Genomic DNA, 26,080 nt, shown 5'->3' on the forward strand with positions numbered 1-26,080 from the left:
TGTGTTGCTCTGCAGATATTCGTGTGTAATTAGAGATCTGCAAGAGTGAGTTGGAGATTAAAAAAAAAAAAGTGAGTTGGAGAAAGTGCTCTTTGGGACTGATACTATGTCAACCTCCAAATAGGAGCTTTATTTTTATTATTTCTAATACAGATTGTGAATATGGTGCACAACATGGTTTGAAATATGTATGCACTGTACAATGACTGAAGCTAACACAAATTATGAACTTGCCATCTTTTTCTAGTGAGAATATTTAAGATCAGTGATTTTTTAGGTATACAATATTGATATTAACTATAGTCACCATGTTTGCATAATAGATATCTTAACAAATGAGAACCTCCTTTTTTTTTGAGCTGAAAATCAAACCCGGGATCTCACCCATGCTAAGCACTTGCTTTACCACTGAGCCACCAGCTTGACAAATGTAAACTTTACAATAGCACCAAACAGCAGATGTAGGAGGCAATTTGGAGATATAGACTCAAGGGGTACTTTGTGATTATGGAGTCGTAAGAGAAGGCAGATGTCTGTTTCTGAGTTTCCATTAGAAATCTGTATTGAACCTTCTTGAATTGAACGAGCAGCTCTAAATGTCTGCCAGTCTTTACAATTCCCAGAATGTGGTGGGGTGAACTAGCAGACTTTGTAGCTCCTCCATAGTTTCCTCCTGACTACAGTATTTCTTAAAAAGCAAACCATTTTATTAGCCTCAGAAGATAATTGTGTTTGTTTGGAGAGAGTTACCTTTAAGGATATTTGTGATTGTAGAATAGCAAAAGTTTGGAAACAATTTGCTGTTTTGACAAAGACTAAGCAAATAAAGTATGTGCTAATTTATTAGGTAGGTTAATTAAATGTATTACAAACAGAGTAAGCTTAAAAACTTCAGACTCCTTGTCTTTGCCTATTCTTATTTAGTAGGTGGTCCCCCAAATCTGTATTTTTAAAAGGCCTTTTCATGTGGCATATTTACATTATATTTACAGTGGACTAGCATGAAGCATTGAATTGTACAATTTTTTTGAGACAGTCTTGCTGTGTAGTGCAGGCTGGCCTTGAACTTGCTTATGTAGACCAGTGACCTCAAATTCATGGCAGTCCTCCTGCCTCAGCCCCCTAATTGCTGGGATTCAGGTGTGCGCCACCACACTCAGCTTAAATTGTGCAACTTTTCAAGTGGCTACAAAATATCAATAAAACCAAATACATAAAAACATTTTGATTTATCCAAATATACTGAAAGTTTTTATAGCAAGAAATTCTTTTCTATTTTCTAAATTGCATTTGGAATAAAAGCTTTAATTTTTGTCTTTTGTAAAGCTATATGTGTTAAACTTTCTTTTTATGAGATGTGTGTGTGTGTGTGTGTGTGTGTGTGTGTGTGTGTGTGTGTGTCTGTCTCACTGTGTTGCTAAAGCTGGTCTCCAATTCCTGGACAAAATCCTCTCAGATAGCAATGTCTGCATTGTGCTGTATTTGCAAAGGTTTCTTTTGACTGCTGCTTTAAGACATTGTGACATTTAAGTTACCTACTCAAGAAGCATTTCAGATATTAACTCAAAAAGATTAAGTATCAACTATTAGGTAAATGCATTATCTGAAAATCAGGGCACTCCATATATATAAATACAACATCCATTTATCTAATAGTCCTTGAAAATACAGCAGGGATTTTTTTCAGCCCCTTTCCTCTTACTTTTGGATTAAAGAAAACATTTCTAGTAGCATTCCCTGCTATTATTTTAAGAAAAGTTAATGGTTAGAGGGAAGTACCACCAAGCTTGTGATGAGAACGTGGAGGGTTTTGTTTTCATTGAAAGTTGGAATCCACCAAGTTAAAAAATCTTCTCTGTTACTTTATGTATTATATGTACATATATATGTAAATACATAAATATATACATACCTAAATATGCACATATATGCATAAATGATTATACCTTTTGTGTTCAAGAGGGGTAAGTCTGTGCATTCTCACATAACAAGGCCTTGTCTGTAACATAGGTTGTTAATTGTGCAGGTTAAGTATCCTGTTATCAGAAATATTTGGGACCAGAGAAATATTTTAGATTTTGGAGTTTTTGGATTTGGAGATACTTGCACAGATATTATTGGTCAAAGACCCCTCAATCTGACATTTCACAATCTGAAATGTTCTGAAATCCAAATCTCCCACAAGACCCATCAGATCTCAGAACATTAGAGACTGAATGAGGAGGCTCCTGTACCTGCTTCCTAGGGTGCGTGGTGCACGTGGTGATGTGCATGTTAGACCTGTGTGGCAGGGACCGTGCTTTGGAGAGGTAGCCATCATCATGGGTGTCCTTACGGAGATGGAGATGAATCTCAGAGGTACAAGGTGTGAATACTGGTCCAAGCCTAGAGCATTGATAAAGGGAGCAGTGGGTGGGGGGGAGAACGAGGACACAGTAATGCTGGTGATCAAGCAAGCTCTGGTTTAATAGAATGAAGAATTCCAGGGTTAACAGTGGACTCCCTCACCTCCATTTTGGGGCTTCACACAGGGTAGGGAAGCAAGTACTCTACTACTGAGCAGCACCCCCAGCTCAGAGTTGGACATTTCAATCTGCTGAACTGTTTCCACAGAGTAACAATACTTTGGCCACAAGAATCATAGGACTGGTGCTTACAGGAGGACCTCATGAATCTCTTCTGGGCAAGAGGCTGGCTGCACAGGGCTTTAAGTCAGTTTAACCATTTGGAATTCTGAACAATGGGGGTTGTAACACAAGGCCCAGTGTCAGTTTCTGAAATCTCAGTTCCTTGGTCTTTCAACCTCCAGAAATCACACTTCAAGGATACTTTTGCCAAACACAACTATTATAAATTCTTTGAGTTCTCTGGAGCTTTACTCTGTAAGCTGGGCCCATAGAGGAAAGGTTGGCTTGAGTTTTCCTTGAGTGGGAGCTGTCAGAGGAACAAGATGTTCTTTGGGGGAATGAAGAGGTCTTCAGTGGGTTGATGGATGGTTCCTGAGGTCTTGGGAAGACGGCAGGGACATGGCTCAGGTGAGAGTCCATAAACACGTGCATCCTGCAGTAATCCCAATGGGTGAACAGATGACTTTCAGCCGGACAGAAATTCTAGCACTGCAAAACTACTTCCGTTGTTCTCTGTGATAGTAAACGCCTACATGTGCAGCTCCTGAGGGTACATCCCCAGACCACATACTCTTCTTAGTCATCTGTGTCTTAGTCACTTCCTTGTTGCTGAGACATAGTGCCCAGCACCCTCACAGTAAGGGAGGAGAGGTTTGGCTCTTGTTTATGGTCGGTTGGCTTGCAGTAGGACGGCATAGCAGAGGGGAGCTGCTCAGGCATGGCAGCTGGGATACCGAGAGCATGAAGGGAGGGACCAGAGAGGGGGTACACCCTTCCAGGTCATTCCCCAATGACCCTCCTCGGACCAGGCTCCACCTCCCAATATCACATTTAGCTATGAACTCACTGGTGGACTAATTCACTGATGATTATCACACACCCATGGTGCAAACACATTGCCAAAGGCCCTCCTGTGAGGGAGGGCATCTAGATAAAAGCCATAACAACCTGATAAATATCTCCTCCTAGCTTTTTTTTTTTTTTGAGACAAAGTCTCACTGTGTAGTTCAGGTTGAACTTGAACTCACTACGTAGCCCAGGATGGCCTTGAACTCATAGTGAGCCTCCTCTTTCAGCCTCCCAAGTTCTGGGATTATATAGACATGTGTCATCATGCCTGTCTTCCTCCAAGCTTTGCCATTCTGGGATGGGGTTTCTGAGCTGGGACATGGAGGTCACCAGCCTGAACAATGATCTGACTTCTGGTCTGAATTTGGAATTGGTTTCTCTGTGCCTTTGTGGGACCCCATTCTTCCAGCCAGTGTGTGGTATGGGGTAGGAGTGGGCAACTAGCCCTAATTCATACCAGGTGCTGTCTGCAGAGGTGCCAGGGCCTGGAGAGGGCTGCAGTGGCCCTTCTGGTGAGCTTGGAGCAGCTCCTGTTTCTCAGGTCTGTGGCCTCATCAAGGCCCCCAGGAGTTCAAGTGACAGATAGAGGATATATCTACACCCTCCAGGTCACTGGTAAGTCTCTCCCTTGGGAGCGCTGTTGGCTCTGAGATGCCCCTGCACTTTCCCCAACAGGACCTGAACAAGGCTGCAGCTCATCTGATCTAGATTTGGGCGGTAGGAGAAGGTGACGGAAGAGATCGCTGGAGGTGCCTATTATGACAGCACATACTTCAGATTTTTGACAAAGGTCGAACCTTCTAGGAAATCTATTTTTCTATATAATGAGGTTCCTTGATGCCTGAAGAACTTTGGCTTTAATATTAATTTGGCCATTTGGACCATGACAGGTTATACTGGCATTTATTATTTATTGGTTTACATATTCCCTCCCCCCGGGGGAAGGTTTTGAAATATTAGATGTAAAAGTTCCTCATGGTGTGCAGTAGTATACACAGACTTGTCACTAGAGGGCAGCACAACACAAGGAATGGAATGGGAGAGCCCAGCTTGTGCTGTAATTCTCCTCAATGCCTGTCAAAAATCTGGTTTACTGGACCAATTCAAAGAATCACAGCCCTTTGACTAGAAACGGTGGACGTCTAAGGTCCAGTTATTCCTCCATAAACAGTGTAACTGGATCTTGATCAACATGTTCAGAACAGACAGTGCAGAGTCAAGTGGCTCTCATAAAATAGAGGTTAATAGGAGACAGAAATTACGAGACCCTGGGGAAGAGGAGTGATTGTGGATGACATTCAGAAATTGATGGTGCGTCAACCCGGTGGAAGGAGAGGAGGTGAGGAGCAATTCCAGATGGCAGGATTCATGGGTAGACTGCAGCTTGTGACAAGACAGGCTGGCTTGGAGGAAGGTGAGGGATGGATTTCCACTCCTGGTTTTCTTTTTGGGAGGTGCCCTTTCTCCTCTTTTACTGTGAACGACTTTCTGACCATGACCTTGTTATTGCCATGGAAAGAGAAATTCATACCCTCAGAGTAAATAATATGGCATTTGGGCACTGACGTATGGACATGAGCTCATGAATTTCATGTGACAAGTGTCCTTTTCTGTCCAGAGGTAGGAACTGAGACAAAAAGAAGCAAAAGCTACTTAGTGAAATTGCTGCCCATTATACTTCCTTTCTTCTTTCTTCCTTGGTGACATCTGGTTGGAAACCTCTTAATTGCAATTTTCCCTCATTTTCTTCCTCACAGGAGAACAAGTACTTGTGGTGGTGGTAGGGGCACAGGCAGAGGGGACGGCTGGAATGGTGAATTGTGTCTGCCACTTGCCCATCAGAGCTGCGTTCTGCTACAGAGCCTGTTTGAAAGAGTCTGAGACTGGTCAGATGAAAGGCAGAAATAAGGGGAGGGGTTGCCCCTGCTTATCGAGAAAGGTGGCTTCCTGAGAAATATGATTCCAGGGGCACCACGGAATGAATGCTGGTCCCTCAGTCCCATCGGTCCAGCTATCTGCAAATTCCTGCTCTAGGAAACCCCAAGACCCCACATTCAAACAATGGAGATTTGGGCTTCTGGGTGGAGCATAGATTTCTCCAGAGTTTTATTTTGAAATGCAAATTCCCCTAGGGAGGGTCGTAAATAAACCTTGCAGTGTGACAAGGTGAGCCCCTTGCCTGGCAGCTGAGCTGTGACTAATGGAGTTGGATGGAGGTGGCGGCGGCAGGAGGAGCTGTGGGAGGAGAAGTCCAAGCAGGGAGAGGGACTCAGCCCAGCTACACACTTGGGTGATTTCACCCTTTCCCTTCGTGCTGGAACTGGAGTTAGGATTTCATCTAGTATGGATGGAGACCCCAGAGCTCGACTTAATCTGGTTGGATGTGACTGTTGGACACATGAAGTGTTTTTTCTCCATTATCCCCTGGCCTCCCTCCCACTGAGGGTCCTAATAAACTATTTCGGGAAGCGCTAGATGGCTCATTTGTTTGGGAGGCGCTGGACAGCCCTACCTCCTGGAGATGCGAATGGTATGCTTTCCTTGGACTCACAGACCACAAATGTCTCATTGCGCTTGAAAGGGTATGTGTTATTAATGCTGAATTTCGAGCAGAGACCCAGCCTCAAGGGAGATGAGAACACAGGAGGCACATAAATTCTCTCTGATGCCCAGGGAGGCCCTTCCTCTTCTTCCTTCTTTTTTTTAATTAGGTAATTGATCCATAACATTGATCAGAAAAAAATTATGCCTTGTTGACCATATTCTTGGATGAAGATCAATGATGTTAATTTTTAGTACATCAATTCCCACATTGGGCACTAATTGGAAGGGATAAAGCTATGTGATGCATCACTGGGTGAGACTTAGGGCAACCACACCCTCAGAGGGGTCCAGGAGATGTGATCTTGCCAACCTATTTTATAGATGATAAAGTGGGAAGCTGCGCTGGGTAGAGGGGTCCTGAGGATTGAAATTTAAAATCTTGCCCTGATGTTGCTTGATGCTACCAGGGTTGCAAGTGAGATGGAAAACAATGCTAGACAGTTTGGGGATACCCTCTGTTCCTTCAACCCCATATAGGAGCCTCCTCTTTATCCCCCTCAGCACATCTTTCCTTCCCTTAACTCTGTATTTTGTCATCATTGTGAGGAAGCTATAAATCACAAGATTACAAATGACTATTGAATATAGAACAAATCAAAAATAGTATAACAACAAAAGCTTCTAGAGTTTTAGCAATAGCCCTGACAAAGTCTTTGTTTTCTTTTTGTGATACTGAGGTTGAGCCTGGGTCCTTTGTACCAAGCTACATCCTTACCCCTTGTTTACATTTTGTATTTGGAGACAGGGTCTGGCTTAGTCGCTAAGCTGGAGGGTTTGGCAGCTGGCCAGGAAGTGGAGAAAGGAAGCTGGGGATTCCTGGGTGCTGTAGTTTGGATTCCAAATGCTCCTACAAAGGCTCATGTGTTAAGAGCTTGAGGTCCAGAATGGTGCTGTTGGGAAGTGATGGAACCTTTAGAAGGTGGGACTGATGATTGGGTGTCCTTTGATCATTGGCTGGCATGAACTCAGAGGGGTTTCTGGGACTGCAGCCCTTTCTTGACTTTTTCCCCCCTGGGTCATAATGGGAACAGTTCACTCTGCTCTAAGCTCCCCACCATTGCCATTCCCACCAGAGACTCAAAGCAAAAGAGACTGCTTAGTCTTGGACTTGAGTTCCAGAACTAGGAGCTAAATAAATCTTTCTCTTATAAACTAATTGTCTCAGGTGTTTCTTTGTAGTAGGCAGAAGCTGACTAATGCATTGGGCTGGAGGATCCTCACCTGACTGAGCCTTGATGGTGTAGCTGCGGAGTTGCTGAGGTGGCCTTTGAGGGCCCTCTAGAGAGGAAGTGTTCCTGCTGCAGATGGCAGATGCAGTTCACATCACAGACTTTCATTCAGCCTGGCCATTACTTTGGTTGATTTTCCAGCTCAAAGTTGTAGCTTCTCAGACACTAGGCTAGAGTCCCTTGCCTGAGACAGCTCAGCTCTTACTGCATTTGCCTGATGTCAAGTGGTGATGAAGAACATCTTATGACTCCTTAGTAAGGCCTCCCTTCACATTTCCATTTTCCAACTGCTCATTTGACTTTCAAACATTTGACTTTGGGGAGCTTTGAGGGGAAAATTGTTACAGTGTCAGGTGTTCTTTAATTTGGACTAAAAGTCAATAAACTTGATTTAGATGAACTCATAAGGAATTATGTTCTGATGATCATCAAGGCAACCCTCAGGATACATTGGTGGCTAAGAGAGGGGTGAGGAAAATTTGTTTCCTTGAGGTTTTTAAGTGGAGAAGCAGCCTTCTACTCTAGGTAATGCTGCCTTTCCCTCCAAGTGGCAGGAAGCTGAACCAACTACTGTTCAAGGATCTGCTCAGCTGGGGACTTGAGGGATCTGTAGGTGCTGCAGGATATATCAATAGGTGTGAGTGTCTGGGAGCTCTTGGGCACAGGACCCAAGGCTGTTGTCGTGAACTGAATTTTGTCACCTTGTCTCACTCAAATGTTGGTCCTCCCCTGCCAACTGATGGTATCTGGAGACGGGATCTTTGAGAAATAACTAAGTTTGAGGCCATGATAATTAGGGTGAGGTCATGAGGATGAGGTCCTAATCATGAAATTAGTGCCCTTATAAGTAGAGAAACTAGCACTCCTTGCTCCCATGGAGCACTCTAGAATTGTGAGAGCAGAATTTCTATTAAGTGTCTCCCTCGGTGCTCCCTGTGTTTTACATTTTTGTGGTACTGGGACTTGAAACTACTGGGTTTTGCACTGAGCTACATCCCTAGTCTTCCCACTCCCTTTGACTTTGAGAGAAGGTCTTGGTAAATTGCCAATTGCTAAACTGTCTAGGCTAGACTAAAAATTGCCATCCTCCTACTTCAGCATCCCAGGATGCTGGGATTACAGGAGTGCTCTAGCTCTCCTGGGGCCCGTTTGTGGTATTTTGAGCCAACTTCCAGACTCTTCTAGGAGGTTCGGACTGCTTGTCTGCAGAGGAATGTGATGGATGGGCTGGGTGAGGAGGCTTACTTCCCTAGGTGGTGGGTGAGTGTAGCTAGCAGCAGCTTGCATTGTCCTGGCTCACAGTCTAAGCTCTAGTCATGTTAGGCACAGCAGACCTCTAGTTTCATGGATGCTGACGGAAGACACAAGGCTCCTGGGTCAGAGCCAAGGGACTGCATTCTCACAGCAGTAGAAGTAGCCAGAGTATCAGTACTTGTTCCCTGAATTCTAACAGCCCCAGGGCAATGCCAAGGTCCAGAACCACCTGTACATTCAATGGGTTGTTACAGGAAAATAACATTAAGTGTCCCAGATTTTTAAAATAATGGGGAGTCAGCATGCCTGCTCTTTGCTCCAGAAGGAGAACAGCTCTACTTCTATCTTCTAAAGCTGATTGTTACACAAATACCCTTAGAAAGATAGCCCAGAACATAACATGTCTGCTCACAAGATGTGCAGACAGGTGACAGACCTATGAATTGTCTCCGGATTCTCCATGACCCAGGTCCCCAACTTTACCTCTCACCACCTCCACCTTGCACTTTGTGCTCAGTCATGAAAACCTGCTCATTGTCCCTGCGCAGTTTGTTCGTGACGCCTTGCAGCATGGACTGTCCTTTCTTCCCAGGCCCTTCTGCTCCCTGCCTAGAACTCCACTGAGTGTTACTTCCTCCCTGATTATGAATTCCATGAGGACCCATCCAGAGATTAAGTTGTGGCACATTTTTTTCCTAAACTAAGTCCACTTTTGTAAGTTTTCCAAGGTCATTTACACCCAATAGCATTGCAATTGATCTTTGGCAAGTTCAGATTAGAGTGTGGCTGATTTTTCCCTGTGCACATCTCCTCCTGCTGGACCATGCAAGCCTCTTGAGGGCAGGACTCTGTGCTAGACACCTGGCTTGAAAGGCAGGCAGGAGGGAAGCACAGATGAAGTCCCCTCTAATGTGTAGTCGGCTCAAAGCATGTGACTCAGCAGGAGAAGTGAACTGGCCAAGCAGTTGTGTGTGCTTGTCTGGGCTGCAGGGAGGTCCCTCCTGAGATGTTGAGGTTGCCTGCTGGACACAATTTCCTGAAATCAATTGCATTGACTTTTGGACTCTTTGGTAAGCAGCCATAGTCTCTGCAAAAAGCATCCCCTGATTCACACCAAACTGGTTGAGATCTGCATTGGAATGTTTCCTGTTAATTGAAGAGCTGCGTATCTCATTTTGAGCAGAGGAAGGGAATTATTTCTGGAAGGAGGAAGTATCTGGAATTCCAAGGTTTATCCTGTATAGAAAAACAGACTCATGCAATTCTAGTGTTTATTAAGCACTTCAGTGCTTATGCAAACAGACTCGTGCAATTCTGGTGTTTATTAAGCACTTACAGTGTGTGTGTTCGGGCGGTGTGCTTAGGCGAATAAGAAGGAAGAAGGGATGATTACAGCCTGGCCTCTGCCCTCAGGCAGCTTCCACACAGTGGGGTAGGAACATGTTTCTGAGCATGTACTGTGTATGCGAGGAGACTACACTTGTTTGCCTGCGTCTGGAAATGGAGCTTCATTATTTATTACTGCACAATTCCTCCCAAAGTGTAGTGGCTTAAAAGAATATTAACTCCATTTCTTGGGTCAGGAATCAGTAGTTCTGGCTCAGAGTTTCTCCTCTGGCAATCAGATGGCTTCAGTCATCTGAAGGCTGGGGGAGGAGCACTGCTCCCAAGGTGGCCTACCCGCATGCGTGTAGACAGGGGCCTTCATTTCTTGTCATGTACACATTTTCAGAGGCCTTTTTTTTTTTGGTGTGTGTGCTAGAATTGAACCCAGATCTTGTGCATGTCAAGCAAGCTTTATACTCCCAGGTCCCCGGAGCGCTATTTGAGTATCCTTACCATACAGAGGCTGGCTTCTTCCAGAGTCAGTGATCCAATAGTTATCAAGGCAGAAGGCACAGTATCTTGTATGACTTACCCTACAAACACAGTATCATTTCTGCAATATTCTGTTGAAGGCACAGGCTGGTGCTACTCATCATGGGAGGCTGACAAAGGGACATACGGTATGTAACAACTTCAGTTTTTTCTGTGTTTGTCCTCTCTCCTGAACAAGCAAGCAATTCTTGAAAGAACTAAATTTGCCTCCTCTGTCTCAGGCCCCAGGCAGTGAGGGGACGTCAGAGTCTGTGCTGGAGATATTGCTGGTCGTGCTTGTGAGGACCAAGATGCCCCTTGTCCAGGTACTGTTCTGGCAGAAGATGGGAGAATCTGCAGGTGGCCTCTGGAGCCTGATCTTTTTGGAATTGCTCATTTTCTTCATTTTCTGTGTACCTTAAGAGTGAAAGCTTCCTCCATTCTTCATCCAAGCTGTGGTTCAGGTCTCCTAAAAGAAATAGGCTTTTGCTTTGCTGACCTACATTGGTCACAGCAAAAGCAAAGATGCATTTTCTCCTCGGGCTCAAGGCTGTCAGCTCCTAAATGAAGTTTATTTAATAAAAGAATTAGTTCCAGTTGAATTCTTGAGATGGAATTATGGGTTCATTTGAAGGAAAATGGAAGGAGCAGCCAGCTCAAAGGTCGAGGGGAAGCTAATGAAAACTGTTTTCAAAGCATACACGATGCAGTGTCTGAAAAATGCAATGTTTCCAAGTGATATTTTCATTTTCCAAGCTTGCAGCAGGCTGTCTGTCTCCACCACACAGTACCCATTGTGCAGGCCATGTCCCCTTCTTCCTGTGTCTTCTATTCCTGGAGTAGTCCTTGTAGGGCTTGGGCCTTGGGTGAGCCCCTTCAGAATCTTCCTAGCGAGTGTCAGTTGTTTTTGCCTCCTGTAGCTGTTCCTCCGTGCAGTTGTAACTTACCTGGTTTTTGCTTGCCTATGTGCACCTATGAAACTGATTCCATCCGGGGCTCACTGAATAAGCACATCTACTCTCTGACTGAGTCAGGAACAGCACATGAACTGGGACGTGCCAACCATAAGCCTGATGACTCCACTCTGGTACTCTTATTGAGCTGGGAGGCCTGCTGCTTCTGTGCTTTGAATCCAGCTGAAGTGGAATCCAGCTCTATAAATTCTCTCTTGGCTTTAAAGAAGTTTGAGTTGTCAACTTCTGTTAGCCATGGGGGGTCTGGCTGATACACGTGTCTTTTGCAGAAAGCAGATAATTTCACCTCTCCTACATGGGACCTAGTAGTTCAGTAAAGGTGCTGGGGAGAATAGATTTTTTTCATGTGTTGTATGTGGCTCTTTGAAAATGCTTGTTTTTTCACTTAACGGACTCTGGGTCTCTTGCAGCCAGGAACTAAGCCAGGTTGGTCTGTGAAGCTCTGATGCTCATGCAGCCCTGAGTCAGGCATGCAGTGAGTGCTGGATACATCAGTCCTAAGCCTTGCAGATCTTCTGAGACTCTTCTGCAGCAAGTGTAGTACAAGATACCACCCAAGAGACTCTGTTCTTTGGTGTCTCTGATGTGGAGAGAAATGGGGCATCCAAAAAGACAGCTGGATAGGGAGAAGAGATCCTTGTTGCTGTCTTCAGGGCAGTAATATCAACTCTGATCCTTGTATGGAGAGTTAAATTTTCCCCAGTCCCTTCCCCCGGCATCACAGCTTCTGAATTACACACTCTATTGCTCTGCAATTAAGCAATAATGCAATTAAGAATAATGCAATGAAGACGATGCTCTGTGGGTCCCAGTCTTGTTGCTTCATTTAAATATTGAGCTCAGAGCAGACAGGGAATAAACATACATATTTCTATTCCTTTAATGTAAAGGAAATTGTGTCAAAACAGTTGTGGGTTATGAGTCATCGCTCATGTTTCACCTGCAGTTTGCTGCTGTGAGATGTGTTGGAGAAATCTCTCCCTTGTGGTATCCACTGTGTTCACCTCCACCATGCAGTCGGGGTGGCTCTGTAAGCAGATCATGTCGCTGGCTGCTTTGTACCCCCCCGAAGCTTTGCCACATCTACAAGAGGACCAGATGACAGCTCCTTTGTACCACCCACCCTGCTTCCTCTGCTGGGTCAGTGTGATGGAGAAGCAGCTGTGGGGTCTGAGCTGTATTCCAGGAGTACAGAATTTCCAGGGCAGTGGCCACAGCTTGGGATTCTCTGCTTCTTCTTTTTTACAGTGGAAAAAGTGAGCCTGGAGACTCCAGAGTCATATGACTCCCTGGATCCCAAAGCTGGTCCCATGAGCTCAGCAGGGGCAGCAAAGCAAGTTCTTTGTAAAGCATGAAGTGCCACATTCTGAAATGTGATCTTTTTCTTACTTGTTTGGTTAAAATGATCTGCCTATTTGCAATGTTGGTGATAACGTGGTCTTTCAATGTTTTTGCTTACTGAAATTAGCTTTCCAAGTTGTGTTATGCCATATGAAATTGCCAAAATTGGATTGTTTTGAACCTGGAAATATGGCAAATTTGCTATATTTGCTCATCTTGCCAGTTGCAAGAAAAATGGCAATATTAGATGGTCCAATCTAATGACTTTACTAATTCATGACAAGCCAAACATCTGGGACCCCACAGTGTAGTGGAAGGACTTTTTTTTACTAGGACAGGCAGGTGTACAGTCTAGTTTGAGTTTTCCTCCCAGCATCTCCCCTTGTCTGGATAATGCTGGGTCTCATGGTCCAGGTGATCTCCATTACAGGTCACATGAGAGACATTTATTAAGTCAAGCAGTAATGTACCTGTGAATGTTGAATGAAGGCCTGTAGCTGGGATAACTCTTACATGCAGCGATCAAATCTTTGGGCTGGAACTTTTGGGAGAAAAGCATTCCTTCTTTTATCATTTTGGGCTGAAAATACTTGGGGATAACCTCTGTGCCCTGGCCAAGGTAATTGTGAGAGGCTAAATTTTACATTTGCTAGGACAGTGTCTCAGGAAAGTCACAACAATTGAGTTAAAACTCCAAAAATCAATCTGTCAGTGACTTTGTCTCCAGAAGGTTATGCAACCAGTTTGGATCTTTTTAAAAAAAGAAATGGATTTTTAAAGAAAACAAATACAACTTGAAATTCAGTTTTCTCTTCTCAAGGTAGCTTAGAGACCATGTTATTTATAAAATGGTTTGAAATTCATGGTCAGAGTAATATCAAAGAAGAATAAAATCTCATTCTCCAGGCAGACATTTCTAATTTTTAAACCCCGTGAAGTGATTTTTTTTAAAACAGTCTACCTACCAAAAAGTTCTACTAACTGTATTTTTGATACAGTAGTAAATGATATCTCTGCTATAGACTGAGAGGAGCTAAACCGTTCTCAGGTGAATTTAGGACCACCTTGACTGTGCAGTTCAGTGTCATCTTTGGAAACTGGTGCTGCAGATGTTGTTGGTTTCCTGCTTGGATTCTCCCACCTTCCCACACTGCTTTGTGCCCATCTCAATCCCGATAGCCAGTACCTGCAACTTTTTCATCAGTGGGCAGAGATAACCAGAAGTGGCAGTGAATCTGCAGCTACTAGAGCAACTTTCAACAAGGACAGGAGTGGATAAGTGCTTTACTTGGGACTCTTACTGAGTGGGAAAATCTAATGTGTTTTGTAATCTTCCATGGGATTGGAGTTCCCCAGTGCTGGTTTTCCACTTGGATTAGGTCAAGCCTTCCATAGGGTTGACTAGCTTGGTAACACGCCCCTTTTTGGATGCCTTCTTGTTCCTGTCTCCCTTTCCTTTTTCTGTATACATATTTCACATATATTAAATAAACTCCTTTTGCTCAAATCCTCATTTTAGGGCTTTAGACCCAGGAATTCAGTATAGTGTGCGTGTTGTTCAACCATAGTAACTAGAAATATGGGATTATCCAGTAGCTGTTATTCCTTGAGAACAGCTACTGTGTTGGCCAGTTTTATGTCACTGTGACAAAATAACCGAGAAAAATCAAGCTTAAGGAGGAAAAGCTTATTTTGGCTCATGGTTTCAGACGTTTCAATCCATGGTTACTTAGTTCCCTTAGTTCTAGGCCTGTGATGAGACAGAAACACAGTGGAGGAGTATGGCAGAGAAGCTACCTTGTGGTAACCAAGAAGCAGGTGAGGGGCAGGTATGTGCTTCCTCCAACTAGGCCCCACCTCCCACAGTTTTCTCCATCTCCCAATAGCACCATCACACTGTGAATCCTTCAGTGGACTGAACTGGTGATAAGATCAGAGCCTTTGTGATTCATTTACTTCCTCAAAGCCTTCACCTTGGAAAATTGTCACATTGGGCATCAAGCTTTCAATACCTGGGTATTAAACTTAACTTCATTCTTAGTTGCAACAATGTGACATTATACATAGTAATTGCAATGCTAAGAGCTATGCATTGTTTCCAAAGAATTAGTTGTTTTAAACTTATAATTTGCATGCATTCTTCTGCTAGCAGCCTCTCAATTTTCCCTTGGGGAATACCTTTTTCCTACCCTCAGAACTTATCTCTTAAATGTGACCAATAAAAGTGCAGTAGCTCTCTGACTGTCTGAATGGCTATATGTGGTGTGCAAACCAGCCCAAGTAGTGTCAACCCCAGGACTTATTCTGGAGTTTACAGAAAAGAGGTAGATCCCTTCCACGGGAAGTTAAGCTAGAAGAGGATAAGTCTGGAACCACATACGTAGGGGCTTAACGACAAATTGTCAACCTTAAGGAAGGTAGAGCTTCGTGATAGAGAGAGAATCTGTCCTGATGATGTTGACTGTACCCCAGGTCCAGCTATTTCTGAATTTCTCAGTCACGTGATTTTTTTCTCTGCAATGGATCTGATCTTGGTCATGCTATTGAATTGAGGAGATTTCTTGCGGGAGAGTTCAGGGTTCCTTTCTTAGAAAATGCTATCTTAGGCCCTCCCTGGATGCTATGTGTGGGCCACTGCCCCTGGGGAACAGCCAGACCCCAGCCTTTTCCCATGAGTCAGTGGCATCTGCAGACTGTGGGGGAAGAGAACAAGAACTCACCAAGAAGCAAGTCCTCCCTGCAAACCAGCACCATGCGTGAGCTGCTACTGCAGGGGACAGTCAAACCCCAGCCCCTTAGGACGTGGACTGGGTACAAAAAGAGCCAACCAAACACCCTACACCTTGTTCCCCGCCCCATAAGTGCCTGGCTGATCCTGAGAAACAGAGGCTGCCATGGCAGCTATTCAAGTGAAATGCAATTTGATGATTGTGGTGTTTACTGTTTAACTGACTTTGCAGGTCTAGGGCGGGTGGGCTTATCACTGTTTCAAAGGAATGGTATGCACAGTGGCGTGTATGGGGATCTCCTAAAGATGGGAGCCATTGTTAATTCCCTGTTATCTTGTTTTGAGATCCTGTATCACTTTGATTGTTTTGTTGGGTTGGGTTTTATTCTGTTTTGTTTTGGTTGATTTCGTTATATCTGATGGTCTGGGCAGCTAATTCAAAGACAGCAAGATATATTATGGTAGCCATTTTGGATTCACTATTTTCTTGTTTGAAGTCCTTTATTGCATTCATTGTTTTGTTTTCATTGGTTCTACTCTGTTCTGTTTTGCTTGATTTTTACTAAGTCTGAAGGTATCTGTAGCTATTTTGAAGACAACAAGAGGCATTATGGTAATCATTGTTGAATCTGTATTGTTTTAAAGTCCTCTGTCACTTACACTGGTTTGTTTTGATTGACTTTATTCTGTTTTGTTTTGCGTGTTTTCATTCTCTTTAAAATAAAAAACAGAGAGAAATTGCTGTCTTTTTTTTTTAATTTTATTTAAGGAGAAAAGAAAAAAAAAGCAAAGAAAGGGTACAAGTTATACAGATTTGCAGAAAAAAAATGAACAGTAGGAAATCACTAGTTAATGGATTACATATTGTCATCTTAGAAATAATTGTTCAAGTCACAAAATTAAAGCTTGTAAAGTGGACATTCCATCAATGATACTGCAAACAGTTCTGTTCAATGATCCAATAAAATTCTGTGATATCATTTTCCATCCTATACACTTAAACATACATGCAGTTATATAGTATAGAGCACTTTCTTTTCCTCTCTTTTGTACAATAACAATTACACATTTTGGGTTTCATTGCTCCCATGGTTCTTATTACTTTTTTGGAAGAGAGTAAAACCAAATGTGACATAACAGAACAGAATCGGTCAAGTCAAAAGGGTGGACATAATAGATAATGTGAAAACATAATACAAGGTGATCAACAATCGTTACCATAATGCCTCCTGCTATCTCTAATAGAATTGCCTATACCATTAGTTATAATACAATTGAACAAAACAGTAAAGAATAAAACCGACAAAACCAAAACACTGGAGACATTGTAGGTCTTCAAAAATAGATAAAAGTCAACGAGAATGGGCGTTATAATGAATCTCATTATCTTCACAGCTGACGCCTAAATTTTCGAACCTGATACTATCCAGCAAAACAGAATAGGGGAACCTCAGTCAAAAACAAGATGGTGAGAGTAATACAGGGCTTCAAATCGAGATAATAGAAAGTCAAAGTGGGTTACTATAATATATCCTGCTATTTTTTTCCTTTAATTAAAAGGATAAAAATAAAAAAGTAAATAATGGAGTGGAGATTGAGATAAAAGAGGGCATAACAACGAAACAGCACAGATCAAAACATAACCATTTAAGCAGAATAGTGTTTCACCACCAGATAATCCTGACCTAAAAGTAGTTACCATATTATCTCTTTCCTTGAAATCCTTGAGTACAACTTCGTATACTGCAGGAATAAGTATATCAAAACAATGTAAAACCATTTAAGAGAATGACAGCATTACAGAGTATTTAGAATCGACTAACAGAAAATGAACAATGGTTTCTGTATAATTTCCTTGTCTTTAAAAGGTTTTTGCTTATACTATCGTACATAATAAAATCCAATAAGATACAACCTATTTGGACCATTGGAGACAGAAGGACAAAAGCTAGATGAGACTTCAAAACAAGATGATACTAAATCAGTATTACCTATTAAGATGTCATTTTCTCCAAAATAGCTGTTCCTATCATCCAATCTTCTCTGCCTCATTTCTGTTGAGCTCTTATTCTGTCAGTAGCTGTCAGTTTGTCTTCTTCACTTTGTTCTCTGCTCCATTTGTTGTGGCCTCCATTATTTCAGGACTCTTTGTATTTTTCTTTTTTTAGAATATCCTGCAATACTCTCTGTAGAGTTGAATTGGTGGTTGCAAATTCCCCCAGTTCCTCTTTATCCTGGAAGCACCTTGTTTTTCCATCAATTTCCAGGGACAGTTGTGCAGGATATCTCAATCTTGGCTGGAGATTATTATCTTTCAAAGCTTGAATTATTTCCCCCCACGCTCTTCGTGATTTGATGGTTTGTGCAGAGAAATCTGCTGTAATTCTGATGGGTGCTCCCTTGTAAGTGGTCTGTTTCTTGTCTCTGACAGCTTTTAATATTCTGTTCTTGTATTGAATTTCTGGAATTTTTATTATTATATGCCTGGGTGTTGCTCTGTTTGGGTTGTAGGTAGCTGGGGTCCTGTATGCCTCATACATCTGAGTATCTTTACCTTTTGCTAAATTAGGAAAATTCTCCTGGATTATTTCTGTGAGTAGCTTTTGTAGTTCATTTGTTTGTGTCCCTACTTCTTCTTTTATGTTCTTAATCCTTAAGTTATGGATCCTCTTATCATCTTCTTGTCTTTGTATTATTGCTGTTTGTTTCTTTGTTATTTTTAAGAAGTTTTTCATTTCATTCTCCCATATTACAATTCTGCCCTCCAGTTCAGATAGTCTGTCCTTAGTTTCTTTCAAGCTGTTATGCCAGGCTTCGATAGACTTCTTAGTTTCTTGGTAGTCCCTTTGAACCTGCTTCACGTATTCTATGCTTTCTCTGTTTTCTCCATCAAACAATTCTCCCCTCTTTTTCTGTTCTTCCATTCCACCATCTGTTTTTTCTTGGGTGGTGCTTAGCATATCTCTAACTATTTTGCATACTTCTAGCTTCAGGTCGTTGATAACTTCATTCCTGAATTGGTCTATGAGGCTCTCTATGTGGCGCCTTATGTGTAATGGTGCGGTGTCTGCTATTGCCTGTTTCTCAGAATTGGGGGCTGAGGAGCCTTTCTTGTTGCTGCCTCTTCCCATATTCTCTGTTCCTTATATATGCAAGCTTATATGAGAGGCCCAGCTTCTCTCCCTGTCAGCCACAGCCTGATCAAATTGCGCCGGTTAGGTGTTCCCACTCACCGCTGCGCACCAGGCAGCCTACGCGGGGCCCGCCCCTCCCGGCCTCCGTCGGGCTCTGGGATCTGGGTTAGGCCAGCCTACGGGGTCCGCCGGCAGCGTCACGCAGGCCAGGCACTTTTCACCAATCCTGCCCGAGAGGGGGATGTGTGGCTGGAGTCCCCACCGCGCCCTGCTCCCACAGGACTGCTCGGGCCCAGAAAGTCCGCTGGAGTCAAACTGTGGTGGAGTGTCAGTTTCTCTCACTCACCTCGCCACAAGTCAGAACATGCCTCCCTGCCCGTCCTGTTTTCGACTCCGTTCGCAGACTCCCATTCTCAGAGTTTCCGTGCGTCTCTCTCCTTGCCGAGCCGATGTAGAGGCAGCCAGCCACCGCGCGGCGGGAAACCCAAATGGCGTGGGGTCCAGCCTCAGCAGCGAGGCTTTTCTGTTCCTGTTTTAGCACCAGGACTGCATTCCAAGTTGGTTGCTCTCAGCCGAGTTCGTTCCTGAGTCAGCAGAGCATAACTCCACCTGCTTATGTCTCTTTAGTCCGCACTATACCTGGCTTCTGAGCCTAGTTTTTAGAGAGCCTCCGGTAGTTGCTGTTATCTGTCCGCCATGTTCTCCCGGAAGTGAAATTGCTGTCTTAATGGGCAGTCCAGGCTACCCTTGTGTGTGAGTACTGAGAAGAAAACTGCTCGGGAGCCAGGCTTATGTCAAAGATTAACTTCTCAGAGGATCACAGGGTCATTTGGGCCCCAATTTTGGGTCTGGATGATGTTAAGCAATGTAGCCTTTTCCAGAAGAGAGTGTACAGAGTTTGGACAGAAGGTTAGGTTACCATGGCAATATGAAATGCTGAATGATTGATGCTGGATCGTGCCTTATGGCTTCCCTTGGATGTTCTATCCTGCAACACCATGCCATGTGGTCTTTTCTGGGCCCCTGTATGTCTGTTTCTGAGGCTTTTAGGGGAGTCAGGTTCTTCCCTGCCACCTGGCAGCCTTGTAGACACGCAGTTTGTAGAGTTTCCAATGAGACTGCTCTGCCCTAAATGGGTACTGCCTTATACTCCGTGGTTGGCTTGGACAAAGTCTGTGACCATCTACTGACTAATTGGTAAGTAGGACACATCTTCAAAGGATAACACTGGCCACAGACATGAAGAACCGTGAAAACAGAAGTTTGAGTACTGGTGGCGGCCACATATAGGGCAGAATAAGACAAAAGCAGATGGAAAGAATAGATTGGAAAAAGGAGGCACAGGTTTGAAAGGCTCTAGTATGTCTTCGTGTGGGCTCGGAATCGATACAGGCCAAGGTAGAAGATGCCAGCACCAAATAAGGATGAGATTTACAGGAGGCTGGAGCCTAAGATGGGTAGCTGAGGACACCATGGGGTCTGGGGAAGGGAGACCAATGAAGCAGCCCACTCTCACATAGCTGGTTGATGTAGCTGAGCTAAGAGTGCTATGTCAAGATGTAGAATCACTGTTTTCAATTAATTGCTGATGTTCCCATCACAGTTCTTGGCAGGGGATGGGGTGAAGCTCAGGGCTGGGATCTGATTTGATCTGATTTGATCATTACGTGGTGAAAGTAATTACTTGGCTGAAAGTTTAATGGTTTGGTTTGTAGGCTGTGTTAAATGTGCCGGTGTAAAAAAAAAAGCCTCATCAAAATGTCATTGACAACTCACTCCTTATCATATGTAAACTAGAAAGAAATCTTCCTTTTAATCTTTGCTGTTCAGCAAATAGGTTTCTCTTGTAGAGTGGAGGAGGGATGAGCCACTTACCCAGTGAACCTGAGGAAGGGAAATATGTTCTCCTAGGCTGATGGTGTAATGCCTGCCACTCAGTCTACAGGTGCCACCGGGCAGCATCAGCACCTTACAACATGTTGGAAATGCAGGCTCTCAGGCCTGACCCCAGACTCAATGAAAGCTTGCATTTTAATAAGATCCTCCCATGCTCTGTGTGTGTAGAGATATTCTGGGAGAACTGCTGAATAAATATTCCTTATGGTACTTTTCAGCTTACAATGGCACTGTCATCAGCAGCAGGAGAGGGTGGGACTGATAACCATATTAGATACATGGCACCTTGTCATGGTTGATTGGGTTATGGCTGGTCATCTGACCCAAGCTGGGCCAATTCAGAGCTCTCCTCTGGAAATTTGGGTTAGGATGGTGTGTGTGTGTGTGTGTGTGTGTGTGTGTGTGTGTGTGTATGTGTGTATGTGTGTGTGTATAAGAGAAAAGAGAAAAGAGGGTAGGGCAAGAGGGAATTGGGAGGATGTGGGGAGGCAGACCGCTCTTCTTTAGGCAGCTGGATATGTGTCACATATACCCAGGAGTGAATTGTTTTATACAGGCAGCAAGGCCCTGAGCACAGGAAACTAGAGGGGACAGAGCTAAGATTGAGCATCTGTGTTAGACACTGGACAGTGATCATGGCTTAGTCTATCTGAGCTGTGCTAATACAGTATTAGAGACTGGGTGGCTTACCAACAGCAGAAATTTATCACAATTCTAGAGGCTGGGGAGTTTAAGATCAAGTTGCCAATAGATGTAGTATCTGGTGACAGTTCTTCCTGGTTTTTCAATAGTGCCCTGGCATTGTTTCCTCATACGGAAGAAGGGGAAAGTGATGTCTGGGATTTCTTTTTAAGGATATAAATCCCAAGAAAGCCCTCATGACCTAACCACCTCCCAGAGGCCCCATTACCTAACACTACCACCTTAAGCATTAGGATTTCAATATGTGAAATTTATGGGAACATAAAACATTTAGATCATAGCAGATAGCTTTTATGTTTTCCTTCTAGTCCCATCCTAAAACAAAGCTGAAATTCTACTCTCGGGCTCCATAGAGCATCTCTGAATCTTGATGAAGAATTGGTTGACCATGACGGCTAAGATTGGATGTGGTAGCATCCAAAGAACCCAACTCTGGTTCTCTTCCATTGGAGAGAATCTTTTGACTGGGGGTGGTGTCACACAGGAAGAGCATGGTCATTCCCATGGGAAAACTCTGAGTGTGCCATCATGGAAGAAGAATATGTGCCGGATAGTACAAACTGTAAAGATCTGTGTCTGGGTTTCTTTCCTGGATCAAGGATTGAGGGACAAGTAATTTATTTGTGGGAGGGTGATTCAGGAGAACAGGAAGGAAGGAGGGAGGGGACAGAGTAAGTCTGAAAGAAGAAAAAAATCCAATGAAAGATGTGTTATCTAGGTCATTGCTGTGGGCAACAAGTACTCTGCCGTTTATTGAGAAGCAGACAGAACGCCTCCTAGAATGCTCTGCCTTGAGGTGGGGAGGCAGGAGAGCCCACCTTTGAGGACCCGCCCCCCCCAGTAATACCCCATTTGTCATATGTTTCCAATGTGCCCCTTTTGTGGCTTTGTGTCTTAGAGTGAGCTTTGGGCAAAGAGTAGAGAAACTCCAGGTAATATGTCCTAAGTAATCTCTCTCTTTTGTCCCAGAAACTTCAGTGTTCTGCTCCAGCACGGCTGAAATCAGAGAAGATTGGGAGAATGTCATAGATGGCACAGAAATACCTGCTGCAGTCACAACACACCTAAATGTCACATCTCCTTCTCCTCAGGGCCTAAGTAACCCAGAGCGTGGGCACACGGTCGATGCTCACAAATTGGGATGGCCGAGTCATTGTCTCCGTGTCATCTGCCTATTACCTTCCAATTAAAATGTCCCCTTTTTGCCTGCATAAACGGAATTAATTGGGCAACTGAGAACTTTATTCCTAGTAACGAGCAAGGACGAAATGTCTTAACTTTCTCTGTGGTTTTATAGATTTCTATGGTTTTTATTTTGTAGAAAATGTACAATGTCACATGCCTACCACCATGCATCTCTTAGATAAATAAAAAGCAATTACTGAAGTATTTCCTGCTGAATAGATCATTTTCCTGATTCCTGCCTCATAGAATTTGTGGAAGAAATGGAAAATTTCTCATTTATTTGACTGATTTTAGTTTTCTACATGGTCAACAAATGCATTCTCTGGACTTGGATCTTCCCATTCATTTGCACAATCTCTGTGCGCCAGCCCTGTTGTTTTTGTCTTGGAGGAGTCTCTGTACAGAACAGCCCTGCTCTGGCAGAGGTAAGAGCTGACATCTCCAGTTTTCTTGCACTGGAGTTTTCCTTGTTATTTTTGATTTGTGGCATGCCTGCCTCTGATTCCCACAGTGCATATGTGTCTCTTTCAGGCACCACTTGCCAAATTGCTCAGGATGCACCCCTCTCTGTGACCGACTCAGTGTTACAGGGTATGCGGCTGTCACAGCTCTTGTCCAGAGGCTTATCCACGTTCCTGGGTGGCTTTTGAGATGCGTACAGGCCGCATTTGTCTCAGACAATACATTACTCACTGGCTCTTGTTTCCACATTTCAATGTACCCTGGAAAGATCCAAAATGCTGCCATGTCTGATGACAACCACTTGTGGAAAAGCACTGGGTTTTGCCTAAGCGCCAGTCATCCTGGATGTGGGGAATCCAGCTGGGTCTGTGTGTAACAGGACTCTCCCAGCATCAGGGAGAGGAAGGCAGCCTCTTCAGGCCCAGCTCAAATGCCACTTCAGTTCATTCCCACAAATGCTTGATGAGACCCTGTTATCTCCCCTGCTCCCTGGAGACCCCATCGCAATTAATTATTTCTCCTCCTGGGTTCCTTTCTAAACTCATTACTCTGTTTATTGCAGTCTAGCTTAAATTGCAGTTAATAATAAGTGTATTTTTTCTTCTTGCTAGACTGTCAGCAGTGGGGGGAAGGAGAGTCGTTCTGCAGTTATCTGTTCTCTTCCTAAACGCAGCTGTATGCAGGATAGAGCCAATATATGTGTTGAATGCATGCATGTAGTTTACTTCCAGGGTCTGCCTTGTCCCCATGACAGTCCCCATGACATCCCACAGTTCCAGCTTCTCCTTTGCCTGACTTCTGATTTCCACTGTTCTAGTTCTTGGTCAACCCTTGAGGCGTGTGTCCATCAATTTCAGTTTCAAGTTTCCCACCTCAGAGAATTGCTTGGTGCCAGCACACCTGGCCACCAGGAGTAGGATGGAAAGCACCAGGTTTCTGGGTAGCTTCTTTTCACAGAGTAAGTTCTTTTGAGAACAGGTAGAAAGTTACATCTTTGCACACTGAACCTTTCAAGTTTTTCGGGAGGGTGAAACTGTTAAAATTAAAGATATTTTATTGCTTTCATCTTGTTACAAATGTAATAAAGGATAGTTATAGGAACTCAGACCTCCTTCAGACCTTAAAGTCTGTACAGTTCCACCCGCATGGAGACATAAACTTTTAACACTTTGGGGTATTGCTTTCTAAACCTTTGTTCATGTGTGTGTGTGTATGTGTGGGTGTGTGCGCACACTTCTCTTTCTCCGCTTAATAAAACTGAGATTCAAAGCCTATTTTAAACATCCTGCAGGAGCTCGTTATTTAAAGGAATTCTAAAATGAATCCTTTTGAGAGGTGAATAATTCCCTGGGGATTTATTTGTGCTGTTGGCTCAGGTAAAATCCAGAAGTCATGAACTGTCTATGGTTTGGAGGAGGGGAGTGTCTGGCAATCTGAAAATTTCTCTCTCTCTCTCTCCGACTCTCCATCCATCTGTCTATCCATCCATCCATCCACCCATTATCTATTATGCTATCATATATTTCCTAATTGAGTGTGGAGAGACTGACATAAAGAGGCAGGCAGGAAAGCCAGAGCTGGGTTGATTGAGTGCCCTCCACAGGGAGCCTCACGCACACAGTGCCACATATTTATGACGTTCCCCAAGGACTGGATTACACGGTAAAAGATTAACATCCCTGCTGCACAAATTAAAAATGCTCTATTATTTGCAGCATGGAGCGGTCTAGCTGAAGATCAGCATCTTCTCTTTGAACAACATAATTGAATGTCTCTCAGCCTGAACCCCTCACTGTATTGATTTGAATTAATTATTTGTGCATTTGTAATCTCTCGGCTTCTCTAGCCCAGGAGTGTCCTCGATCGCACCACTACACTGCTGCCCCTCCCAAGCCATCATCCCTAGTCCAGAAGCCTTTGACAGTCCTACGGACAATTAATCAGTCAAATGGAATCAGTTTTTGCTGATAAAGGAGAGTCTTGCCTGTAAAAGTGACAGTCCCTTTTATGGGAATCAACGTTCTGAAAAGCAACTATGGTCTGCCTTAGTTAAAAGCACAGATTCATTAGGTTCCCATTCAGAGAAGCTCTGGGGGACAGTGGTGGGAGGGAGCAAAGTTTTATTACTGAGGGTCCTAGGGCAGGGGTAGCGATGAGAACTTGAGTAGTCATGGCCAAGTCTCTTTGGTATTTAGGGAGCAGAAATCGTGTAGCGCCACACGGAGAATTAATCTGTCATGTAGATAAGAAGTTAGCAGATTGTGTTGTAGATGCACTGCAGATTTTCTTCCAAAACAAAACAGAAAATTTCATATACTAAATTTGCCAAGGGAAAAAGGAAAACACACACACACAGACACAGACACACATGCACACACACACACATACACAATCAACATTTTCAAGGAAAAAGAGGCTCATGTAATTTGCAATCCTATTTATCTTTGTTGCTGTGTTCTTGAATTGAAAACCTGACCCATGTTATGTTGAAACATGCTATCTGATTGAGCAGTGGGACTGTGGTTAACGGGAAAAGTTGTTTTGCTTTTGCTCTCTTTTGAGGACTGCTGCGAAGGGTGGTGATGGGTCCTGGCTATGGAAGGCCAGCAGGGTGACCACTGCTGAAGGGATACTGAGTGGCAATAGGATGGGTGCTGACTGAGGACTCCTGGCTGCAAGTGTTATGTCCACAGGTGCTTAGAGACCTGCATTGGGCAATGGGTGGGCAACAGGGTGGCAAGGTTCACAGGGAAATAGGGAGACAGCATACAGTATCAGGGGGCAGCTGCTGCATGGCACCCACCAGTCATTACCAAATCAGAATGTGGACCCTATATGGAAATATATAATGATTCTTTTTCAAGAGAAGCCAGAAATTTGCATTTTTACTTGGGTGTCTGATATTGTAAGGTAATGATGCAAATCCTTATAGACTAAACAAAAGGTACCTGTGAGTTAGATGTGCTTGTGAACTATCAATTGGAACCTTTGGGTCAGAGATGGAGATAGATATAAATTTAGATGTAAATTTATCTTGGGGGTGGTGGACAGGGTCAGTTATTACTGTTTTTGTTCTTGGAGAATTCCTGACGAAACTCTTGTTTTCACTTTGCTTTTACCTTTGCCTGCATGAACTGATTAATCACTACTTTTGTTTATGAGATGCTGTCGTCATTGTTCTGAATAGGGCAACAGTCACTCATTTATTCATCTGTGATAATGTGGTAAGTAACCTGTC

At 43.6% G+C, this 26,080-nt stretch overlaps 1 long non-coding RNA gene across 1 annotated transcript in view; it reads left to right on the plus strand.

Moving 5' to 3' along the window:
- LOC106026958 (uncharacterized) overlaps nt 1–22,634 on the plus strand; it is a 49,676-nt gene extending 27,042 nt beyond the window's left edge. Inside the window, exons 2-3 of the long non-coding RNA XR_001200553.3 lie at nt 10,663–10,746; nt 22,165–22,634. This is a non-coding gene — a long non-coding RNA (uncharacterized LOC106026958). The remainder of the gene's footprint in view (nt 1–10,662; nt 10,747–22,164) is intronic.
- The last annotated feature ends 3,446 nt before the right edge of the window (nt 22,635–26,080 follow it).

This window comes from Cavia porcellus, unplaced genomic scaffold (genome assembly GCF_034190915.1).
Source record: "Cavia porcellus strain 051 isolate PalLab524CR breed Dunkin Hartley unplaced genomic scaffold, mCavPor4.1 scaffold_7, whole genome shotgun sequence".
Taxonomy (NCBI): domain Eukaryota; kingdom Metazoa; phylum Chordata; class Mammalia; order Rodentia; family Caviidae; genus Cavia; species Cavia porcellus.